Source organism: Pinus tabuliformis, chromosome 5_2, assembly GCF_031772625.1.
Source record: "Pinus tabuliformis cultivar Carrire ecotype Pingquan chromosome 5_2, CPIR1, whole genome shotgun sequence".
NCBI classification, from domain to species: Eukaryota; Viridiplantae; Streptophyta; class Pinopsida; order Pinales; family Pinaceae; genus Pinus; species Pinus tabuliformis.
Genome location: NC_142306.1, coordinates 919,201,826 through 919,217,210, shown reverse-complemented (window position 1 = coordinate 919,217,210; position 15,385 = coordinate 919,201,826).

The following is a 15,385-nucleotide window of genomic DNA, read 5'->3' as shown; positions in this document are numbered from 1 at the left end:
ATAACTAGGGTCTATCACACCAATGATCACTTTTGTTTTGGGTCAATGCTGCCAATTCATTCAGTGTTGCTAAGATGTTCAAGAGAATTAACTCAGTAAACTTCATCCTTCGCAATACTCATAAACCTTCATTTTTCATGATTTTCATTCCTCAACATTGTGTCATCAGTCACATTCTTTCTTCAAAATCAATACACTTGTTTCATGTCGTTGATGGGGGATACATCGAGGCCCTCCTGTGATGAGTCACTTCTTGTCAACAACAACACATTATATAGAAATTTGACTTAGAAACACCCTTCTAGTACCTTGAGGCTTGCATACATCAATGGAAAGTTTCTCGCTTCCAACGACAGGTTGACATCATAGGCCTTCGACCGAAAGAGTTTGTATGGTGATCGACATCAAAACATCTATTCACACCATCTAGAATATACTATAGTACCTTGAGAATCATTATCATTATTGGTGACTTCTCTCGCATCTATTAACAACTTACATCATTGGCTTGTAATCAAACAGTGTCTTCCCATGTTCGACTTCAGATCACATTTTCACATGGTTAGACTCATACATGAGCAAATGATTGGATGAGATAGAGGACCCTAGATCTAGTTTCATCCATCCAGGTTGTGATTTCAGGAGAGTACTAAATCATCTATATGATGGATTTACACAAATATTCATCTTATCATGGGTCTATATCTGTAGATGACTATTTGATTTATGTACATGTAATGAAAAGTTTATGTGATGAGCATGTGTATGCCTTGCATCAGAAATTCATGAAAATTCAAAGGTATCATGATATTATGTATTGTATTTGATGCAGGTCATCGTCTACTCAAGATCCTCTTCATCACATCATAAAGAATATCACTCAACATTATCATTTTTGACTTCATGCTTTAGGGGGTAGCTGTTACAGATCTATTTGGGTACATCACTCCCAATGATTAGGTCAGTGTAAATAGGGTCTATGAAACCCTAATTAAGTTGTTACATGCCCTAGACATGCCCCCTCATTGATTTCTTTCATCCATGAGAGTTTCCTTACTTCAAACCCTGTTGAAGTGCTTCCTTGGGTCCCCAGCACACCCCTGGTCATGGGTAAGTGCTTTGCAGAGCAAGTAACCCAATTCAAGGCTACGTTGCAGAGCACCTAATACCACTCAAGCCTGTGCTGGGGAGAATCCTTGAAATGTTCATTGGATCCTAAGTATATTCCCCCTTTCTAAAGCCTTCTAGAAGGAACCCAACTCCTATCCTATTAAGATGAGCTTGACTTAGTATAGTCTTGGATCACCTAATCCTCTATCCTCTCATCCCTTTGAACATGGAAACTAATTATCCAATTATGGAAAACCACTCAATGCCATATTAATGACAAAACCACTTGCATTCATCTATAAATTGGTCTCCAATCATAGAACCAAGGAGATTGGATATTATAGAGAAATATTGTTGGTCTAGAGACTTGAAATAATTTTCAAAGTAATGTTATGCTACTGGATTGATGTTTTTATTGGTGTGATGATGGCTTGGACTAAGCTGGATGAGTGACACGATATCGAACCAAATTGGGTGTAACTTTCTCCTTCTATCAATCAATAAAGTTGTTTGTTCCTTTTCCAATACATTTGTCTATATCTGTGATGAATGTATGTTCAAATGTTGTCGATTCAATTTTTTTACAATAAATAGATCATATGCTTTGATTGTTGTTGTCTTTTGCTTATGTTGGTAGTTACCAATTGAGCGAATTCAGTTTGACCAGAAGCGATGGGAGCAACTCAAAGGAAGTGAAGGATCACAAGTAGGTTCTTTTATCTTATCTGTTTATTTTAGGAAAAGGTTAAACATCTTTACCTTAGTTGTTCTAAGTGTAAATACCCACTTAGGAAAGATATACTTATCCGTAGGTATAAATTTTGTATAATAGATCGTGTCAAAATTATTGCAATAATTACCTTTTTATCTCTGCCATTTTTCTTCGCATAAATTATTTTCAAGGAGATCGAAGAATTATAGGAAACTAAAAGGAAAGAAAAAATCCTCTAGTGGTGATTGAAGAAATACATTATGAATATCTTTGTCTATTTACAATATCAGGGTTGTTAAAGGTTTAAGAGGCTCATAATTCTATTAATTATTTATTATAAATAATTCTCTTATGGAAATCATTTGGGTGAACTGATTATCTCACCATGATATCAAAGAAGAACTTCAAAATTAGATTAGCAGAATAACTATTTAAAAAACAAATATGGCTAGAAAGAAACAATCATGAGTAAGGGAACAACAATTGTAACTAAGGGAACAACAACTATGGCTAAGGAAATAACAACCACGACCAAGTGAACAACAATTGTGACTAAGGGAACAAAAAACGTGACCAAGAGAACAACAACTGTGACTAAGGGAACAACAACCATGGCCAAGGGAACAACAATTGTGACTAAGGGAATATCAAATGTGACCAAGGTAACAACAACCGTTACTAACGTAATAGTGCTTGTGACTAAAGGAACAACAACTGTGATTAAGGGAATAACAGTTGCAACTAAGGAAATAACAACCCCCCTTTTTTAATTTTAATTTTATCTTTTAAAAGATGTAGCTCAATTAAAACTTTCACAAAAGAAAAATATGTACATTATATACAGAATGAAATAAATTAAAAAAAAAATTAGTTGCCTACAGCTACAAGGTTACCTCCCCGATCAGCTATAACCTGTAGGTTGGAATCATTACTTACCTCATGAAGAAAAGACTCCCATGTGAGTGGCTGGTGATACAGGTAGAGTTGGTGTCCATTGGAAAGGAAACAGATGCAAGAACCATCAATATTAGTAAGTTTGACCATACCATTATCATAAAATTCAGTGACCTCGTATGGTCCTAGCCAATTTGTATGGAGATTCCCTAGAAAACCTTAAAATCTAGAATCTTATAATAATTCCCAATCACCTTTCTGAAAATTTTTCTTCTTAATGAGTTGATCATGCCAATTGGGCATCTACTATTGAATAACAGTTTTACATTGTAGGGCCAATAGACGCATTCCGTCCAGTTCATTAACTTGTTGTAGACTTTGTTTTTGCACTTTTGTATAATCAAATATGACTTCTCTTATGGTTTTGAGAGTCTTGATTTTGAATTCTAATAGAAAAATAGGTCCCTTACCAAAGACAAGTTGGTATAGTGAATAACTAGTAGTGTTGTGCCAAGTTGCTTGATAGGCCCATAAGGAATCAAGGATTTTGGCAGCCCAGTTCTGGCAGTTTGTAAATACTTTCTTTAGTCAAAATTGCCTCCAAAAAATTTATTGGTGATTTCCACCTGTCCATTTGCTTGAGGATGGTAAGGGGAGGTAATTATGTGTTTAATGTAATATTTCTGAAACGTTGTAGAAATGTTGTGGCCAGTGAACTGTGATCCTCTGTCTATTATGATTTCTCTAGGAAGTCCATATCACACAAATAGTTCAAACAAAAATCTAATTACTACCTCTTTTGTGGCCCTTGAGAGAGTTATTGCTTCCCCTCATTTAGTTACATATTATGTGCAAACTAGAATATACACCTTCTAATTTAACAGTGGATTGAAGGGGCCCACAAAATCCAATGCCAATCTTTCAAAGGCTTTGAGTACACTGTGTAGATGCAGGGTAATTTCATCGGCTTGAATGGGGACACCCATCCTCTAATATCTATTGCAACTATGGACAAATTTATTTGCATCCTTGAATATTATGGGCAAGTAATAGCCCATCTGTAACACTTTATGCCAAGTTCTTCGATCAATGAAGTGCCCAACATAGGGTTCATAGTGGAAAGCCTTAGGAATATCATAAGCTTCATCTTTCTTGATGCATCTGTGGATTTGAGAATCAAATCCTGTATGGAAAAGGTAATTGTCAATCCAGGAGATGTGCACTGTGCTGAACAACAAGATTCATTTATCGAGATGGTAAATGTGTTGGAAGTTTTCCTGCTGCCAGGTAATTAGTGACATCATCGTACCAGGGTTTTTCAACCATCATGGCAAACAATCGTTCATCCAAAAACTTATCTTCCACCGGTAAAGAATCGATCACTATCAGAACTCTAGACAGAAAATATGCAACAAGTTTCTCCTTCCCCAGTGGATCCTTTATGGTAATATCAAATTCCTATAATAACAGTAACCAACGAGTTATTCAACCATTAGTAATAGATTTATTAGCTAAATACCTAATGGTAGAATGATTAGCATATAAAAATATTGGGTATCCTGTTATGTAGTGACGAAATTTATTGATAGAATAAACAACAACTAAGAATTATTTTTCCATCACTGTATAATTTAGCCCTTCCAGCGTAAGATTATTACTGATATAATAGATGGCATAAGGCTTTTTGTCTTCTTCCTGTCTACGTACAAATCCTATTGTTGTGTTTGATGCATCAGATGAAATTTGGAATGGTAAATTATAGTTTGGCCCTCATAACATAAGCGTTGTTGGGACCAGCTTTTTAAGATCTGTGAAATAACATCACACCTATTAGTCCATTGAAATTCCACATTCCCTATCAATACATACAATGATCTATATTTGAAAAATATCTATAAATTGATGATAATAACTAGCATAACCAAGGAAACTGTGCACCTCAATTAGTTTACGAGGAGTAGGTAGTCTAAGAATTACCTCAATCTTTGTTGGGTCTACCTAGATGCATGCATCAAAGATATAATGCTCCAAAACTACGCCCTCTGTCATCATCATATGACACTTTTTTTTAATAAGGCATAATCTGGTAGTGATGCAACATTCAATATTTTTTTCTAGATTTTGTAAGGCTTGGTCGAATTCATTGCCATAGGGAGCCAAATCATCCATGTATATTTCAAGTCTTTCACTGATTAAGTTGGAAAAAATACTCAATATTTCTGATGGGCCTCCAAATTAAACATAAATTAAGGCCCAGTAGACCATCCTTAAGCACATAAATCTCTCCTTTTGCATTCAATAATGTATTTTTAACTTTAATATGTTTATGGATAATTACATATTTGTGCCTAGTATTATTTATTTTTGTAGAACATTGTCAGAATATTAGGAAGATTATGGAGATTTGGAGGAGGAGATAATTTAGGGACCTTCTCCCTACTACAGGAGGATCAATATTGGATAATAAATAAACAAGATATTGTAAAGTTATTGCATAGGTTTTGTAGCTGCAATGATTGAGAAAATATACGAATGTGTTCCTTGTCATTTAATGCAGATTCCCAGTGTTGGGAACTGGATCCACTATTAGAGGGATTTTTGAGGGGAAATCTTCCTCCTTTCATGTATAATGATTTATAATCATTTTTTATAAGTACCAAGTCGAATTTTCCTCTTGGGTTTGATTTTTATTAGTGTTCTTGTGGAGAGAAATCGTATTTTTGGAGCTCCACTATCATTCCTTGCAGGGATGTAATTGTATTGATGGAAATAATGAATATTGGTGCCATGTTCAGTTCTAAATCTTGGTACCCTTAATAAGACTCTAATTTTCCTTGGTCTTGGCCATCCCAGGAGCCTGAGATCCCTTTTGTACAATTTACTTTTCTTCCTTTCACTTCTTATTCACATGCATCTCTTGTTCTTGTTTTTTACCTATTTTTGCATTTAGTATTGATGATTTCTTGTTGTAGGATTGGGTTAAATGGTTGAAGTAACTTATTTTGTGGGATTTGTTAGTGTCGGTCTTTACAACCTTCCTCCAGTGATCAAACGTTCTCTTACAAAGTGATTTTGAAGTGTCAAGGTCAAATTTTGTCATTTCAGTGAGTCTTCAAGCAAAATTTGGTCACTAGGCATTAGGTCTAGGGTTTGCTCTCACTCTTTTCAAAGTTGCCCAAATGCCTATCCATGTCATCATTCTGCTGCGTTTATCATCATTCATTGGGTTTTCATTATCATGTCAGTGTCTAATGAGTCATTTTACATCTTGTTCATGCTTCAATTGCGCTTAGGCAGGGTCATTTCCCTCTCCTAGGGTTTTGAAAGCTAATTTCTCTTGGATGGTCAAATCATCGGCAAAAATTGTATCCAGATGTTCATACACATTCCCCTATCCTTCATATACCTTATCAAATGCTTCCCGTCACTGAGGTCCCCCAAATTCCTCATTTTTGCACAAACCCTAGTTTCTAGCTACAACTTGGCAATTTTCTAGGTTTGGCCTGTGTTTTGCCTTTTTGGACCCCTTTCCTTCACTCAATCTCTGAGATTTTACTTTCCCCTGATTCCTAACATCCCTCCCCACTTCCAAAAATTTCCCCAAGAATTTAGAAGCCCCTTATCCCCTTCATTTCGCTTCATTTTGACAAAATTCCTTGTTTCACACATCAGGATAAGTTTCACTCAAAAGATGTTTTAGAGAAATAAAAGATGAATTTTGGGAAACGGAGAGAGGTTTTTGTCAAAAGAATTCCAAAGAAGAAAAACCTCCTTCATATTTTTCACAGGTGTCATGGTTTGAGAGAAATATCAAGAATACCGTTGCCTCAGGAGAATCAAAGACACCTCTGGAGTGACCTTGGAAAAATAAAGTTTTCTCCTAGCTTGGTTAGCCAAATTATTTTCTTGCTAGGTAAAACGATAAATAGACACAAATATATTTCCAATGAGCTATCATGAGCTCAATTTGGGGTTGAGGAAGGTATTCAAAAGTTGACTGCAACAACACTCTTCCTTGAGGCAGCCTCATTTGGCTCTTTTTGACCAGTCTTGGGATATTTGATTTTTGACAGGGCCAATGAACTCCAAATTGAAAAATTCTAGTTTTGTGGGAAAGTAGACTCAAGTACCTTTCCAACGAGCTATCCTACACCTGATTCTAACACTGTGAAGGCCTCCAAAAGCCTCCTGCAACAGCGTGACCCGTTGAACCATGCGCGCGACCCGTCAGGGCACCTCCAACAGTGTAAAAATTACACAGGTGCGACCCGTTGAGGGCGCGCGACCCGTTGGGCAGTGCACGCGACCCATCAGGGTTTCCTCCACAGAAAATTACCAGCAAGCTGCCAAGTGACCACAAATTTTTCAAGCTTGTCAGGTAGGCCTTCAATCATATAAATTATGGTTTGCTAAAGCTTGAGAAGATCATGATAATATTTTTAAAAGCCTTCATTTGCAAGTAAAGACTCCATGTGCCTTTGCTTGAAAATATCAAACTTGCTAGGGTTTGTTTCACTGTTTCAAGGTCATCCTTTTCACTCCTAGTTTTTCCTACGAGGGCTAGCTACGAGGCGAAGTGGTTTGATGTTGCCTTGAGGTTTACCTTTCTCAGCCTGAGGTGAAATTTCAAGTGCTAACATACTGGCGACCATACTGGGGAGAACAAACTTGTCTATGGATTGATGTTTTTGTTTCATAAGTCTTAGACAGAGCCTGAAGTTATGCCAGGTAGCCTTCGAAACGCTTTTGCTTTGCATTAGCGGAAGTAGATAAACTGCTTCAGTCAATCTCTGTGAGCTTGTGAATACAACACTTCATTTACATTTTACCCTAGTGTTGAGCCTCAAACCTGCACTTCTTTACACATACTCTCAGCCTCCTTTTCCTATTCATTTCCTCCTTTTGTCACTCATTCCCTCCATCAAATTGCTTAAATCATTGTATTTTAGGACTTTTTACATGGTTTGTTAATTATGCTAATGACTGTGTTGTTGGATTAGAATTTTGGTTCAGTGCTTCACTTTCCGCAGCACACACAGGGCTTCCGCAGCTGATCCTGGTTTCTGCAGCCAATCCCAGATTCCGCAGCTGTTTTATTAAACGGCATGTTCCAGGTATCCTCCGGGCAGAAGAGCCACATGGGAAAGTTCGTAGAACTAAGGACATGGTGTGTGTCCTTCCAGCTCAGCCAAACCAGTCACAAAAACCCATGGTCAACGAGGAGGCAACTTCGGTCAACAGAGGTCATTGGCGGTGGCACGGCTCTGCGTGTTCGGTTTTAGAGCACGTGAAGAATAGCTGGCCTCTTCCTCAGCCACGCAAATGGTGGGAGACACGAATCCAACAGAAGATTTAATGCCCACCACGACCGTTGCCTAAATCCGTGGATGCTGCCAGATTACGTGTTTTTTGCACAGCTGATAGAATAGCGTAGTTTGTGTTAAGTTAGTTTTGTTTTCTTTGCTATAAATAAAGCGTCTCTGAACGCTGAATAGTTAGCTGCTGATATGTAATTTTGAACCCCACTGTACTTTCTATTTTGATACATAATATATGAGAAGACTGTTCTCCATTTGAGCGTGTAATTGATCTTTGAGCTGGCTGGAGTAGGCAGAGGGCCCCTGTTTACTTAAGGCCTGTACAGTGTTTTAATTTCCTGCATTTCTTTTTATCATTTTATGTATAGTAGTTGTATAGAATGCCTTTGATTGTTGTGTTTTGATCATGTACAATAGCTGTATATAACTCTGAATTTCGCTCATTTATATTTCTGCACTTTTCCATGACTGATCAGTGTGTTTTGCAGATTGCTTAGGCGTGCCCGAGATAGTTTCTTTTCTTTCTTTTTCACAGCTAGTGACACTTGTGATCATCTTATCTATGTTGCTGACCTTCTTTCTTTTGCAGCCTTTATCTCTTTGTTATCATTTCTTTAAGTTGCATAGTTGCTTACTACTTTTAGACATCAAGATGTTTACCTATTGATGGTTTCTTCTCTATAATTCAATATCTCTATTGAGGACCAAAATATCACTAACACAGCTTGGTTTAGTTTCTCAAGAACTCACAATTGCTTGACTTATTTTTGACTGTTTCTCACATGATATATTCAGCTAAAAGACAAGAGGTTAAGAAGAAGTTAAAGTATTTGTGACTAGTCTTTCTTTTATGTAGATTTACTTCAGTTTGATATTACTTAGTTTTAGCTAGACTTAACATAGATTTCATTTTCATTTTCTTGCAGCAGCATAGATACTGGGCCAATGTCATTAGCCTTTTTTATGCCTTCTTTTTCCTTTAAGAGTTGATTTCATTCCAAGTTGTTGTTCAAAGCTTTCTTGTAGATTATTTTTAAGTCTTAAGAAATCATTTAGAACTCATCACAATCACACACACTTCACTCACTTTATTTCATTTCCATCACATCATTGTAGGAGAAATATATTTGAACACAAACTTAAAAAGTTAAAAACGACAAAAAAATAAGAAACAGTTGCCTAAGTACATACAGTACGCATCACTTCATCAGCTTACGAGCCCGGGTTGACATTTAAAAGTTGCAATTTAGACATCACTAAATTGACAAAACATTTTGGCGCCGTTGCCAGGGAAGTGAAAATTAGGTAGCCAGTTCTTAAAAAAAAGGCATAATAAGAAAATTTCAAGGAAGGAAATTGATAACATCTCAAAGTATGCTCTCCTCTTGCACCTAGAGTGATCTGGAGGATCAGAAAAGAGAAATTTATTGGTTTAATAGTTTCTTGAGTATGCTCTCTTCTTGCACCTAGGGTGACCTGGAAGATCAAAAAGAGAATTATTACCCTGGCTTGAAGAAAAATAAAAAATGACATGCATAGAGCTAGAGATTCTAGGGGAAGGTTTTTAACTAGAGCCAAGAGTTCAATTTTTACAAGTCCATCTACTTCGAGGAATAGACAAGAGACACCTCCCTCATCTCCAACTAACACTCCTAGCCCTAGGATTCCCGGAATTCAAGAAGCAGGAGTCGACTCTCCCATACCTTCCATCGAGTCTGAATTAGAGAGAGATCCTTTCCTTCTTTCTCCAGAGAGACAAATTATAATTGAAGAAGTAGAATCACCTAAAGAAGAAGGAGAAAATCCTTCTCATACACCCTTAGTAGAAGAACCAGAAGACTCTGAAGTCTCCAAGGAAACTACCATGACAGAGGAAGGAGCACCTGGATTTGGTAGAGGTAGAGGTAGAGGAGGAGGAGGAAACAATGGAGGAGGTAGAGGTAACATTAGAGGGAATAGGGATGGGGATAACTCATTCGGGTTCCCTATAGTCGATGAGGATTCCTGAGCCACCATGAATAACATCTCACCATATGTCCTCCCGAACTTCCATGGGTTAAGGAATGAGGACCCTGAAACATTTCTATTTGAGTTTGAAGTTGTATGTCGAACTTATGATTATCTAGATGACTCTCAAAAACTCAAACTGTTTCCTTCAACATTGAAAGGATTAGCTTTGAAATGGTTCATGGGATTACTCACTCAATCCATTAGGTCTTGGAATGATATGAAACATACATTTTTGGATAGGTACCTGGACTATTGTATGCCCACCAATCATAAGGATGAGGTATTCAAAATGATGCAAAAAGAAGATTAAAACTTGGAGGAATTGATTGAAAGATTTCAATATAATCTGAAAAGAGCAAAAATGAGTAACTTGGATGAGGAGACCTTGAAAGCCCTTTTACTAAAAGCCATTAGAGATGAATGGATAGATCTTTTGAATATGATGGGAAAAGGAGATGTATCTCAACTTCCACTTTCTGAAATAGCAGAATTATGTGTCCATCTCTCAAGGGGGAAATCCAAAACTCAAAAAGGGCCTAGAGATCCTTCTCTCATCAGAGCAAATAAATCTGCAACTGGATCGGTAAGTAGGGCTGAGATTGGCAACTTGCTTGATGAATTTAAAACTGACATCTTAGGGAGTCTCAATGAACAACTAGACACTCTTAAGATTCACAATAAGAAGAAAGCAGAAGTTGAGGCTTTGGCCATCTTTTTCCCAAAATGTAGAAAGAAACATGCTCTAAGGGAATGTCACTTGGAAGCAAAAGTTGTAGAGACATGTGTGATTTGCTCAGAGAATCATGAGATCAAGGATTGTCCTTCAATCCCTAGGCTCAAAGCTGTTTTTCAAGAAGATCCAAGTACACTTGAATCACTCTGTTTTGTTGCAAGAAGACCTTGGCAGGGGCAACAAAATCAAGGGTTTAACAACTCTATGAATTTTCAACCTCCACCAAATTGGAATCCTTGGCCCCAACCGCAAAATTCTTTTCAATAATGGGTACAAGGTATGCAGAATCCTTATGGGAGATTTGCTCAGTTCTACCAATATCCTCCATCTTTTCAAAATCAACAAGCTCCACAACTTCCAAATCAAAGTCCACAACTATCATTTCCATTTCCTCAACAACAACAACCTTCTCAACAGAATCAAAATTCTCAACTCTTGCTTCCATTCCAACATAATTCAAATAAACTTCCTTCTCAACCATTGCCAAACCCCAATAATAAAAACCCTCAAAATTCTTACATGATGGAAGGTCAACCATTCCCTACCTATATGATTGTTCCTCTTAATGAAGTACAACTCAGATCAGGTAGAATTCTAGATAAGCCATCTATAAATGCTTAACAGCAAAGCATCTCTGAGGAAGAATCTCTTGAATCCAATAAGGGTTCTGAAGCATCTCTTCAAAACCCAAACACTCAAAAAGAAAAAGAAAAAGAATTAACCCCCACAACTCCCATAGTTGAGCAACCTGCATCCTTATCCACACCTCCTTTCCCTGAAAGATTACAAATTGATAAAGGAGTGGAAAAACAAATTTGGTTGCCTGACTATAATTTTCTAGATGAATTGAAAAATGTCTGTATCAAGATTCCCTTGTTACAAGCCATTAAGGAAATTCCTATTCTAGCAAAAACAATAAAGGAGTTGAGCCTTAAAAGACCAGGAAGAAAACCAATAGATACCAGAAGGATCCACCTGGTAGGAAAAATTGCAGACATCATGATGGGAAAGATTACTATGCAGAAATATTTAGATCCCGGTATTCCAATTGTCAAAACACATATCAACGGGGTAGAGATACCAAATACTTTGATTGATTTAGGGGCTTCTATTAACATTATGAGTAGACAGACTATGGAATAGCTAAAACTTCCTAATCTTCTTTTTACACCTACCTTGTTGCAACTTGCAGATCGATCCATTATTAAACCAAATGGTGTATTGGAAGACATTCCTGTCTCCTTAGATTCTTGGGAATATCTAGTGGATTTCATGATTTTAACTCCCAAGAGTAATCTAGGAGGACATCCTCTTATTTTAGGAAGACCTTGGCTAGCCACAGCTGATGCTTTCATAAGTTGTAGGTCTGGGGATATGTATATTTCTGATGGTAATTCGACAAAGAAGTTCAATCTGTATCCTCCAGCAAAAGCAATCACAGAAATAGGAGATAATGAGTGGGTTGATGATGAAGATACTATACAACCTGTCTTTACCATTTCTGAGATTAGTGAAGATAGTCAAATTCTGAACACATTAGAAAATTTTGAACCATCTTCAGAATATGACCACACACAATTTCAGTTGGATTCTGACATTGAGTGTCTATCATCTAGACAGATGTCTCTTTTCTCTATGGAAGAGTTTGGTAGTTCTGCCATTGAGATTTTTCCAGGAAAAACACTGAATATCAACAAAAAATTGGAAAAATCACAACAGGAAGAGCTAACCAGAGTCTTGCAAAAGCATTCTACTGCATTTGCATGGGAATATACAGATATGAAAGGTATTGACCCGAAGACTTGCATTCATCACATCTATTTTGAGGAAAACAGTAGACCAATTAGACAACCTCAAAGAAGGACGAATATAAACCTTAGGGAAATAGTGAAAGAAGAGCTCCAAAAGTTACTTAATGTGAACTTCATTTACCCTATTTCAGATAGCCGATGGGTTTCTCCTTTGGTTATAGTACCTAAAAAGAATGGTAAATGGAGGGTTTGCATTGATTATAGGGAATTGAACAAAGCAACCTTGAAGGATCACTTTCCTTTTCCCTTTATTGATCAAGTGTTAGATACTTTAGCAGGAAAAAAGTATTTCTCATTCCTGGATGGTTTTAGTGGTTACAATCAGATTCAGGTAGCACCTGAAGATCAGGACAAAACCACATTTACCTGTCCATGGGGGACTTTTGCTTACCGAGTACTCCCTTTTGGATTATGTAATGCACCTGCAACATTTCAAAGGGCAGTATTAGGAATCTTTTCTGATTTAATTCATGATTGTGTAGAGGTCTATATGGATGATTTTACAGTTTATGGTAATTCATTTGAGGAGGCATTAGATAATTTGGAAAAAGTTCTTGTAAGATGTAAAGAAACAAATCTTTCATTAAGTCATGAAAAATGTTTTATGATGTTTACTGAAGGGATTGTTTTAGGACATCATATTTCAGGAGATGGAATCAAAGTTGATAGATCAAAAGTCGAAGTCATCTCCAAGTTACCTATTCCAAATTGTCAAAAAGATGTTAGAAGTTTTCTTGGGTTTACTGGGTATTATAGAAGATTTATTGAAAAATTCACCAAGATAGGATCTCTGCTTTTCAAATTACTTACCAAAGACTGTGAATTCAAGTGGGATTCTGACTGTCAATCTTCATTTGAAACTTTAAAAACTAGAATATCTGAAGCACCCATTTTAAGAGGGCCAAATTGGAAACTTCCTTTCCACATTTCTACAAATGCTTCAAATACAGCTCTAGGAGATGTGTTGGGTCAAAAGGATTTAATTCCTTATGCCATTTACTACACCAGTAAAAATTTGACTCCCACTGAGTTAAATTATACTGTGACTGAAAAAGAATTCTTAGCCGTTGTTCATGCAATCAACAAGTTTAGACACTATATAACCGGCTATGAAACCTTTGTCCATACTGATCACTCTGCAATTAGATATCTCATGAACAAACTTGTTACTAATGGCAGAGTTACAAGATGGATTTTACTTCTACAAGAATTCAATATTACTATGTTAGATAGACCAGGAAAACAAAATACAGTAGCTGATTTCTTGTCTAGAATTCAAAATACTAACGAGGATTCTCCCGTAGAGGATAAGTTTCCAGATGAATATCTGTTTGCAGTAACTACTAAAACCCCTTGGTATGCAGACATTGCTAATTATTTGGTTACAGGGAAGCTACCTCCACACTTATTTCCTAATGAGAAAAGGAAAATCATTCAGGAGAGCTCAAAGTATTCTTGGATTTCTAATGAATTGTTCAAAATAGGGCTAGATTGTGTGATCAGAAGATGTGTTCGGGAAGATGAAATCCCTGACATCCTTAAGGCATTTCATGATGAACCGTGTGGAGGACACTTTGCTGACAAGAGGACGGCCTATAAAATCCTTTCTTTAGGATATTATTGGCCTTCTCTCTTCAAAGATGAAAAACAATATGTCAAAAGGTGTGACAGCTGCCAAAGAGTTGGGAGACCAAATCCTTCAAATGAAATGCCATTACAGCCACAGGTATGCATCGAACCCTTTGAAAGATGGGCTTTAGATTTCATTGGACCTATTAACCCACCATCTAAGCAAAAGAAGTATATATTGGTTTGTACTGATTATGTTACTAAATGGGTAGAAGCAAAGGCATTGCCTTCTGCCATTGAAAATTCAGTTGTTCAATTTCTTTTTGAGGATATTTTTACTCGTTTTGGTGTCCCAAGAGAAATTGTGACAGATCAGGGAAGGCAATTTACATCTAACTTGATGGAGAAGCTGATGGAAGAATACAAAATCAAGCATAGAAAATCTACTCCATACCATCCGAAAGCAAATGTTCAAGTGGAATCCACAAATAAATTTCTTGAGAGCATCATCACCAAAACTGTTCATCTTCATAGAAGAGATTGGGCAGAAAGGCTTCCTGAAGCCTTATGGGCCTATATAACTACATGGAGGAACACAACAGGACATTCTCCCTATGAACTTGTTTATGGGAAAGAAGTCTTGCTCCCCATTGAGTTTCAAATCAAGACCTTCAAGATGGCAGTTCAGTCGGGGATGAATCTATCAGAAGCCCAAAAGCACAGAATGGAGCAGCTGAATGAGCTAGATGAGATAAGACAAGATGCAATTTTAAGATCTAGTTCAGCACCAAAGAACTAAGTGGCATGATCGACACATCAAAGAGAAAAAGTTTCAGAAGGGAGATTGGGCATTATTGTTTGATTCCAAGTTTAAGGACTTCAAAGGAAAATTTCAAACTCATTGGCTTGGACCATATGAGATTGATGAAGTCTTTAACAATGGAGCAGTTCGAGTAAAGACCATTGATGAGTTTCAGACTCCTCTCATTGTGAATGGCCACCGATTGAAAGTCTATCACAAGCCACTCCTAAAGGAGGAATTTGTTAAAATGTTCCAAGAAGATTCTGCAATGAGGCTGGTGGAGAAGAATTCTTCTCCTCCATCAGCCTAGTCTTTGTTTCTTTCAGTTAAAAAAAAAAGGAAAAAAAAGAAAAAAAAAATCTTTTGTATAAGCCTGAAAACCAATCTTGAATTGGCAGTCTTATAAAGAAAATATAAGGTGAAAAT